This window comes from Fringilla coelebs (genome assembly GCF_963513975.1).
Source record: "Fringilla coelebs genome assembly, chromosome: 7".
NCBI classification, from domain to species: domain Eukaryota; kingdom Metazoa; phylum Chordata; class Aves; order Passeriformes; family Fringillidae; genus Fringilla; species Fringilla coelebs.
The window spans coordinates 37,572,659-37,582,492 of NC_140035.1; the positions used below are offsets into that span (position 1 = coordinate 37,572,659).

The 9,834-nt window shown below is 59.3% G+C and overlaps 1 long non-coding RNA gene across 1 annotated transcript; it reads right to left on the reverse strand.

Annotated features, from left to right (window-relative positions):
- Window positions 1–5,501: 5,501 nt before the first annotated feature.
- Window positions 5,502–6,710, reverse strand: LOC311155944. Its single transcript, XR_014616312.1, has 3 exons — window positions 6,616–6,710; window positions 6,325–6,381; window positions 5,502–6,047 (listed from the first exon to the last, which is right to left on the reverse strand). It is a non-coding gene; the product is annotated as an uncharacterized lncRNA (long non-coding RNA).
- Window positions 6,711–9,834: the final 3,124 nt, after the last annotated feature.

Consider the following 9,834-nt stretch of genomic DNA (forward strand, 5'->3'; position numbering starts at 1 on the left):
CTTCCACTGGTGGCATCTGCTGTGTGGTGATGACAACATGGAAGAGCAGAGCCACAAAGAGGCGGGAGGAATAAAGGATCACGGCCTCTTTGCACTGAGGCACGTGGACAATCACCCAGAGCACCAGAGTTGCCTGCAAAAGAAGCAGCCCAAGACAGGGCTCAGTGCCGAGGTGTCCATGGGGCAGGGCCCAAGGGCAGATGCAGGAGGAGCAGCAGGCCTGGTACCCCCTGAGCCTGCCCCTAGCCCAGGTTTCAGCCCAGGGCCTGGGAATGGAGGGGACAGAGAGCTGCTGGAGAGGTGACCGAGGGGCAAGCAGAGGCCAGTTCCAGCAACTCACACTCAGGGCAAAAACGTCCCTGTCGTCCCCATCAGAGGTGCATGTGCTGTGCAGTGGCCAATGCTCCATGACGCAGAGCAGTGTTGGCAGCACTTTCTTCACTGCTGGTCCTGATGATCCTATGGTTCTCCATATCATTGTAGCCGCTCTGTGGGATCAGATATCTGTGTCACAGTACCATGCCCTGTGCAGCTGTGGGGGCCCTGGTGCCCTGATGGGCTTGGAGGGAGCATTGGCAGCAGGCTTGGAACACAGAGGAGCCCGAGGGTCCTGGATCTCTCTGCATGTCTGGCAGACCCCATTGGAGGGGCTGTGCAGGGCCATGGCCCTAAAGGCTGGTGAGCCCTGAGCTCTCCAGGCACGTGGGCCCCGTACCTGTCACACGTTGGGGCACAGCGCAGGAGGGTCAGCACCACGTCAGCAGGGTGCTCTTCAGCCAGCCTCACAATGTCAATTTGCAGCTTGGCATCCAAAGGCACATGGGACACCAGCCTCTGGTGAATGCTCTTTACAATGGCTGGCACCTGGAGGAGGCAGGGGGGAGACGTGGAGCGCTGTCTAGGGAAACAACCTCCCCAGCTTCCCCAAGAAGTGCTTCCCTTCCCGCCACACTGTGCTGGCCTCAAAGGCTGAGGGAGCCCAGTGACCATGGCTGTCCTACATGATCTGGGGAGGCCTCCAGGCCTAGCCCCAGGCTGCTTACCTGCTGCTGAGGAGGAACAGCACTCTCCTCAAAAAAATCCTTAGTGGGAGCAGGAATCGCAGTGGGTGTGGTGTCAGTATTTGTGATGCCCTGGGTCTCTCCATGGTCAGTGTATGTGATGGCCACATCCTCGGTCATTGATGTGAGAAGAGCCTTCACTGAGGTGATCTCAGTCACTGAGGTCTCAGAGCCTTGTGAGCGCTCAGCCAAATCTGGGCTGACATCAGGCTCTGCCTGGAGCTCGGTCAGCCCCGAGTCAGGCTCGGCTGTTCCTTCAGCTGCTGTGGTGCCGGTCTTCCTACGTCGACTGCGCAGGAGCTTCCGGAACATCTGCAGGAGAACAAAGGACAGGGAAGCCAGGGATGTTCCACGGCATGCTCCAGGCGTGGTGCTTGGCTTAGCAGGGACAGCAGGCCCAGCCCAGCTGGGGGTGGCTGCAGGTACCTTCAGGGTTTTGCGGCCGGATTCCTGCTCTTGTGTCTTGTCCAGGGCTGCATCTGGCAACGAGAGAGCACAGCCAGAGCTGAGGGGCTGCGGGAGAGGTCGGAGAACACAGCCCAGCCCTGTGCTCCCCAGGCAGGGAGAGCCCCGGGATGCCCCAGGGGATGGAGCAGGGCCACTGTAGGGTGTCTGCCCAGCCCCTCGTCTGTCCTGTCAGTGGGCATGTCCCCAGGGGATGGCATGGCATGGCTGGCATGGCATGGCATGGCATGGCATGGCATGGCATGGCATGGCATGGATGGGATGGAGCCAAGATTGCTGCCACCATCACTTCTGTGGCCCAGCTCTGCCACTCACCCTCCTGCAGTGGCTCTAAGTGCTTGGGCTCTTCAGGCTGTTTTCCAGGGCCTTTCTCTTTTTTCCTCTTGAAGACTTTAAACAGGCTGAAAAATCTGCCTGCCATGCCAGAGTCTATCCTTGAGGGCACCTTAAAGAGAGATGCCTTGTGAAAGTTCTGAGTCAGTAAGTCCTTTAGTTGTTCCTTGAAAGCACCTGAGACAGAGAAGCCTCAGGAAGACTGCAGGACATGAAGTCCTGCACTTTGGTCTCGAGGATTCCTGCCGCAAGGACAGGAGACACCTCGTAAATGGTTTTGGTCACTAAGTCCGCTGGTTGGGCCTTGAGTGCACAGGCCAGAAGGATGAGAGATGCTTCAGAAAAGTTCTGAGTCACCAAGTCCTTCAGTCTGGCCTCATAGGCACCTGCAAAAGAGAATCCTCGGGAAAGCCACGGGCCACCAGAGCCCACAGTCTTGCCACGAGGTCACCTGTAGGAACAACGCCTCGGAAAAGCTCCGGGTCGGACACGAATGAGCGCGCTGTGCAGGGGCTCCTCACGGCACCGCTCTGTCCCGTCCTGTCCCGTCGCGTGCTCCGAGCACTCTGGCGTGCTCTTGTCACGGCCAGCTCCTATGTCACCAGGTGTCACAAAGGGCCCTTGGACACCCTGTCCCGTTCCATGCCACGGTGACCGTGCTGCACCGTGTCACAAAGGGCCCTTGCACACGCTGCCGCCTGCCCCGGGGCCGCCCCCAGCCCCCCCAAAGTGTGCCAGGCTGGAAGGAATCCCTGGCCCCAGGTGTCTAAGCCAGCCCCACGGGAAGGGCTCAGAGCATCAGCAAACGCTGCCCTGCTCTGCGGGCTCAGGGCAGCAGAAGGAGCCCCCAGGGCTGCCGACGCAGCCGCGCTGGGAAGGGCACGGGGCCTTCCAGGGAAGCTGGCACGGCCTCCGTGGGACACGTCCCGGCCGGTGGCCATCCTAAACCCGCGGCTGTGACAGCCACAAGGAACGGGTGGGCCCGGGCACGAATGCTGCTCTGAGCCCTGGGGCCCGGGCAGCGCTGCCATCAGCAGGTGTGGCAGAGTCCCCGCCCAAGCAGACCTGCCAGCCCCTGAGCCCTGGCAGCGCTGGTGCCCGTCTCCTGCCCCACAGACCTGTGCCCCCGGGGGGCTTCTGTGCCAGAGGGAGCCAAAGCCCACGGGCATTGGGGGCTGTGCTCCTTCCTGCAGGGGCTGATGGCAGGAGCACCTTGAGCAACTGCTGGCAACACTTGGTCTCTGTCAGAAGGCAGGAGCTATTAGTCAGTCCTGGAATGATTTTTTCATGGAAGGGATTGGCAGTAGCACCGCCACACCATCAGCTGCTGAGTTTCCCTGGACGATTCGATTGTTCAGAGGCACTCTCATGTTTCAATGTGATCTTCTGTCGGCTCTTCTGGGAATAACAGTAGCCCAGTCTGTGATGTTCAATGCTCCAGTTGCTGCATGTCTGTCTGTGTCATAGCTGATGCAAGGCAAATATTTCCTCCAGACCCAAAGAGTCGTGCCTGAAACGTCACAGGGCTACATCTCTTTTTGGTTGTTTTCTCTTTTAATGTTTTCCAGAGCCTTCTGATCATTTTCAAGGTTTTCACCCTATCCCTAGGGCACATTCTCCAGAAGTTCTGCTGTTCCCTCCTTCTGCATTTAGTGAAAGCTGCCTGCAATGACCAGTCGATCAAAGCCCTGGGGAAACCTGAACTCGTGGGTGAAGCTGGGCAAAACATTTCTCTCCCAGATCTGAAGCCATTAAGTTCCAAGTACTGTCCCCAGTGTCATGCCCTGTCCCCTGTAAGTGTGCTGATGCCATTTAAAAGTTGTTTCCAAAGAAAACAACTTTTAACAGTTTTGTAATTTCTGCATTAGCACTGAAATCCTTGACCAGAAGAATCACATGTCAACATTTCTGGCTGCCGGCACTGCCGTTTCTGGGATTCTTAAAGACCGAAGCTGTCATTTTCACCCTGGATTTCAGAGTCTCTGAACAGTCACAGGAGGGTTTCGTTTTAAACACTACCGGAAAAGTCCCTGGTGTTCAGCTATACCTTGACATCGGCATGTGCTCCTGATGATTACTTTAGGCAGGAGCAGCAAACCCAGGAATGAGCCAAACAGGCATTGATTCCTGTGTTCTCATACCCTGCACAGCACTAACTGGGAATTCAAGAATAGATTCAGGAGCCTCAGGGTGCACAGGAAGCCACAAAGACTTTGGGATGCTGAAATGGAGCAGCCTGCTGCCTGTGCCTGGGTTGCACAGGGCTGAGCTCCATCTGGATGGACGCACCATGGCCCACTGGAGACTCCTATTCCAAGTGCTGTCAGCTACACAATTCAGCTATAAGCAGCTGCATTTTGCATGCTGTCTTGAAATCCAGGAGAGGAAAAGGCAAACATGGAAAAGTGTTCTTCTACTTCTACAGACAGCTGTGCCTGTGCAGCACCTGTGCCCATGGCAGGGTGGTAGGAACCAGATGATCTTTATGATACTTTGAAACCCAAAGTGTTCTGGCATTCTGTGATTCCCCAAGCTGAGAAGAAAACTTAAATTCCCCTTATGTTGTTATTTGCTGAGCAAACAAGACAGCCTCAAAGGAGGCATGGGACTCTAATGTGTCCTTCTGTTGCCACCATTCTAACTGTGCAATCCCTACTGCCACTGCAGACCTTGGAATTGGTGGAAGTTCCTGGTTCAAGCATTAGACAGTCCAAAGGGAGCAAAACAAGCACTGGCTGAGCCAGAGGAGCTCTTCCTTGCTAAAGGAAACCACATATTTAAACTGAAAGAGCCTGTATTTAGGTTTGAGGCTCTTGCCAGCACCTTCCAGGACTCTCTCTGCTGTGCACACAGCGCTTTTCATGGCCGCTCCCAACAGGCTTTGGAATGCAGAGCACAACCTGGCTGGCCCTGCCACCAGCACAGCCCAAACACAGGCGGAGGAAGAAGCAGCAGGGGCTGTTTTGTGGCCGTGCCCCAGAGAGACTGGAAGGGTGCCCTCCCTCTGGTCTCCTTTGGTTGGCTTTCTGACTGGGTCTGAGCCTGGGGCTGCCATTCCTCACTTGTGGGCACCAGAACCACAGCCGGGATCCCGGCACTGCCCGACAGCGCTCCGGGCACCGGCACGGTCGCGTGTCCGAGTCTCGGGCACCGTGCTGCTGCTTCATTTGGCCTTAGGCACACCCAAAGCTCCCTGCTAAGCCCACATGGTCTCTGCTTCTGCCCTCTTCCTCATCCTGTGCAGGGATGGAGCACTGCTGTGCTTTCAGGAAGCAATTCTTGAAAATGTCCAGCATTCCAAGCTCGTTTGCCCTCTGTGGGTGCTTGCCCTGGCATCCCACACAGCTGGGTTCAGAGCATACGCAGGTTGGCTCTTCCAAAATCCAGGGGCTCCGGGGTGCTCAGCAAGGTGTGGAACTGCACAGTGCTGTGGAACTGCACCTTCAGCACAGGGACCTTCCTAGCCCGACCTGCCCTCGCTCCTCTGTGTCTGTGCACAAAACACGGCGTGGAAGAGCACGGCAGCAGGGGCCCGTGTGTCCCAGGGCCCCGGATTTGCTTCAGCTCCACAGAGATGCAGGCAAAGTGAAGAAGCCAAACTGTTTATTAATCTAAGGCAAAGCAAAGGCATGAGCTGGCAGGGAGAAAAGGGGATGGGCAGGGTCTGAGGGCTGGAGGGAGGGACCTATCTACAGGGAGGTAGAGTGGAGGGAAAAAAAGGTGTTGGACAGTCTGAGGGCTGGTGGGGCAGAGCTATCTAAAGGGAGGAATAGAGGAAAGGAGAAATGGGGATGGGCAGTGTGTGAGGGCTGCAGGGAGGGAGCTGTCAACAGGGAGGGAGAGTGGAGGGAAAAAAAGGTATTGGACAGTCTGAGGGCTGGTGGGGCAGAGCTACCTAAAGGGGAGGAATAGAGGAAAGGAAAAATGGGGATGGGCAGTGTGCAAGGGATGCAGGGAGGGAGCTGTCAATAGGGAGGGAGAGCGCTGAAGCCGTGTGATGTGTGCCCATCATCAGCTGAGCCAGGACTTCCAGCAGCGCTGAGATGTCTTCTTTGGTGTCCCCTGGTGCTGTTCTTGGCACGCTTGTCCATTGAATCCACAGGATGTTGCTTATTCATCAGCTTCTTGGGGAAACTGGGCTCGATTTTCTGGGTCAGATCTGGGCACGCTGCCTCCGGGCTTGAAGAGCTGAAAGAGAGAGGAACAGAGCCATGGCAACAGCCCCGATCTGTGGGAATCCTCCAAGACATTCTAAACAGGGCCATGTGATGCAGAAGGGAGTAGGAGACACTGGAATCAGTTGGGAGGTACTTGCCATAACTCCCCCACGTGTCCCTGAAGTCTCTCTGTGCTCTGCCCACATCACCCCTCATCCGCACAGGGAGCGGAGCCCTCCAAAGCCGGGGCAGGGCTTGCAGCTCCCACCGCTGCCAGCCCCCGCTGTCAGCCCGCTGCCTTCACTCACCATTGATGATCAGCTGGAGTTGTTCCTGCTGCCCCCGCCGGTGCCGCCCGGCCATCCCTGTGAACACAGAGCCTGTCACGGCCCCAGCGGCACAGCTCCCTGCCAGCGGCGCTGCCGGCGCTGTGGCCACACGGCCCGCTGGCCCGGCAGGGCTCAGCCCGGGCCCTTGCCGCACGCTGCCGCCCCAGGGCACGGCTGCCCGGCCCAGGCGGGGCTCCACGGCGCCCGGCCCGGCTGGCGCTGCCGGGCCAGCAGGCGGGGCCGGGGAGGGAGCCCGGGCTGGTGGCTCACCCCTGAACCTGATGGCCGCCTCTCGCAGGAGCTCCTGTGGGTTCCGCAGGTAGTGCAGGGCCCGGCGCAGGTGCTCGGCCGCTCGGCTCCTGTCCTCTTCCAGCTGGAGAGAGCGGCACTAGGGAAGGGTTGGCGCGGGCTCAGCCCCTGGGCGGGCGCTGCCTGCGCCCAGCCCCGGCCTCCCCTGCCCGCGCAGCCCTGAGGCGCGGCCAGCAGCCGCTGGCGCCGGGCTCCCGAGGGGAGGGCGCAGAGGGCCGGCTGCTGCCCGGGGAGCCGCGGTGCTGGCCCGCAGCCCCGCCGGGCCGGGGCTTTGTGGGCACCTGGCTCGGGCCCACGGGAGCCTGGGGAAGAGCCCGCACGGCCTCTGGGTGCAGCAGCGGGCAGGGGCACGGCTGCCAGCCCTGCACACTGAGCACCGCCCTCGGGGGCTTCTCCAGGCTGAGCCCGGGGCTTGCAGGCCCTCCTTACCAGGCACTCAGCCACACTCAAGGGCGGCTGCTTCTTCAGCAGCTGTTCGAGATGTGTCCTCTTCAGGAACCCGGCCACACGAATCAGCGTTTCCCGGGAGGCCTGGAGAGCAGCAGAGACCCAGAGATGGCCCCACAGCCCAGGGCACAGGACCCACATCCCTGTGCCAAGGCCTGGAGCAGGCTGCAGCCTGTGAGGTGCCCGGGCAAGAGGCAGCCGAGCCCCCTCCCAGAGATCCTCCAGCATCACAGAAAACCTCACCTTTGCCACATCGCAGTTCTTATCGTGACAGTAAATTAAAAGTGCATACAGGCTCTTGCTCACAAATCTCTTCAGGGGCTTTTTTCCCTCATCCACTACCAGTTCCATCATCTTGCAGAAGAGGCGAATGGAGAGCACCTGCACATGGCTGTTGTCCTAGAGGAAAGAAAAAGACATCAACTACTCCAGGCCCACCTGGGCAAAGGCCTGAAAATCGAGAGGGCACAAAGTTTCTGGGAAGCACCCGATGGCTGTGGCTCAGGATGTAGGACCTTACATGGTCAAAGAGCAGCAGGAGTGCCTCAGCCAGCTTCGGGGCAGTGGTGCTGGATACCAGGATGTCTTTGTGCTGGAGCACGTTAGTGAAAACGCGGAGGGTCATGCTGACCAGCTCTCCATCTGCATCATCCAGCAGCTCCAGAAGGCTTGGAGACAGATAGCATATTCTCCTGGCCTGTGCGGAAGACAAGGCTGTGCTGGGAAGCCGTGGAGGGCTGCAGCGCCAAGAGTGCCCTGGCACTGCAACCCCACCCTGCTGCTGCAGGGCCCAGAGGCCAAAGGCCCGACCCAGAGCACTGGGGCAGGTGAGGCAGGAGAGCTGGGAGCAGCTGCCTCAGCTCCTGGAGCCCTGCCAGCCCCAAGGGGCTGCTTTCCTCAGCGCAGCTTCAGCCGCTGCCCCCTTCTCACCATCAAGAGATCCTTGCTGACCACCACGAGGCCCCTGAGCGCCAAGCGAGGGCACTGCCTGCACTTGCTGTGCAGGAACCTCGCCAAGATCTTAAAGACACTGCCACCACATTCACTCAAGTCCAGACACTCGAGGACCTGAAAGGCACAGGGCAGTGACAGGGGAGCCGGCCGGCAGGAGCCCGGAACCGCACAGGGCTGGGCCCAGGCAGCAGCACAGGGCACGGGCACCGTCCTGGCAGCTGTGGCTACGAGAGGGCAGAGAGCTGGGAGGCAGCTCAGCAAGGCAGCGCTGGCCTTGAGGCTCACCTCCACAAGGAATGCCAGGAAGGGCAGATCCCAGTATGGGTCCCTCCTGCTGAGCAGCCGGAGCAAGCGGGGTGCAATGCGAGAACAAAGGGCAATCAAGTTGCGGCGCATCTCCCTGGAAGGAGGAAAAAGGCACCAAGACCCTGAGGTGGGGAGGCAAACCTCTCCCAGGACTGGCTCACAGTGGTCTGGTCTTTCCCCAGCATCCCTGGAGGGGATGTGGGTGCTCTGGGAGGTGGCCCCTTCTGGGCACCCTCCTCTCCCAACCTTTTCCAGTCTCCTCGGCCATCCCTCAGGGATGAGGCCTTCTGGCCCATGACCACAGGGACTGTGTGGGGCACAGAGCACAAATGCCAGGGCCCGTGGGGAGAAGGGGGTCTCACCTGGCCAGCAGACCCACGGCATAGTGCTGGGTGTCAGCACATAGCAGCGTGTCCCAAACACACTTGCGCTCCATAGCCATCACCTCATTGTCACACCGCAGTCGGCAGAGAAAAGCCTTCATGGTCTGCACTGCAAACCTGTGGGCAGAGCAAAGCCCAGGTCACACTGGGAGCGCTGGTGCTGGCCACAAGGGCATGGGAAGGACAGGAGGACTGGGACCTGTTGGGCTTGCTAGGAAGGCGGTGTTCCTCCTGGCATGTTCTCCAGAATTTACTAGCTTCCACTGGTGGCATCTGCTGTGTGGTGATGACAACATGGAAGAGCAGAGCCACAAAGAGGCGGGAGGAATAAAGGATCACGGCCTCTTTGCACTGAGGCACGTGGACAATCACCCAGAGCACCAGAGTTGCCTGCAAAAGAAGCAGCCCAAGACAGGGCTCAGTGCCGAGGTGTCCATGGGGCAGGGCCCAAGGGCAGATGCAGGAGGAGCAGCAGGCCTGGTACCCCCTGAGCCTGCCCCTAGCCCAGGTTTCAGCCCAGGGCCTGGGAATGGAGGGGACAGAGAGCTGCTGGAGAGGTGACCGAGGGGCAAGCAGAGGCCAGTTCCAGCAACTCACACTCAGGGCAAAAACGTCCCTGTCGTCCCCATCAGAGGTGCATGTGCTGTGCAGTGGCCAATGCTCCATGACGCAGAGCAGTGTTGGCAGCACTTTCTTCACTGCTGGTCCTGATGATCCTATGGTTCTCCATATCATTGTAGCCGCTCTGTGGGATCAGATATCTGTGTCACAGTACCATACCTTGTGCAGCTGTGGGGGCCCCAGTGCCCTGATGGGCTCGGAGGGAGCATTGGCAGCAGGCTCAGGAAACAGAGGGGCCCGAGGGTCCTGGATCTCTCTGTGTGTCTGGCAGACCCCATGGGAGGGGCTGTGCAGGGCCATGGCCCTAAAGGCTGGTGAGCCCTGAGCTCTCCAGGCACGTGGGCCCCGTACCTGTCACACGTTGGGGCACAGCGCAGGAGGGTCAGCACCACGTCAGCAGGGTGCTCTTCAGCCAGCCTCACAATGTCAATTTGCAGCTTGGCATCCAAAGGCACATGGGACACCAGCC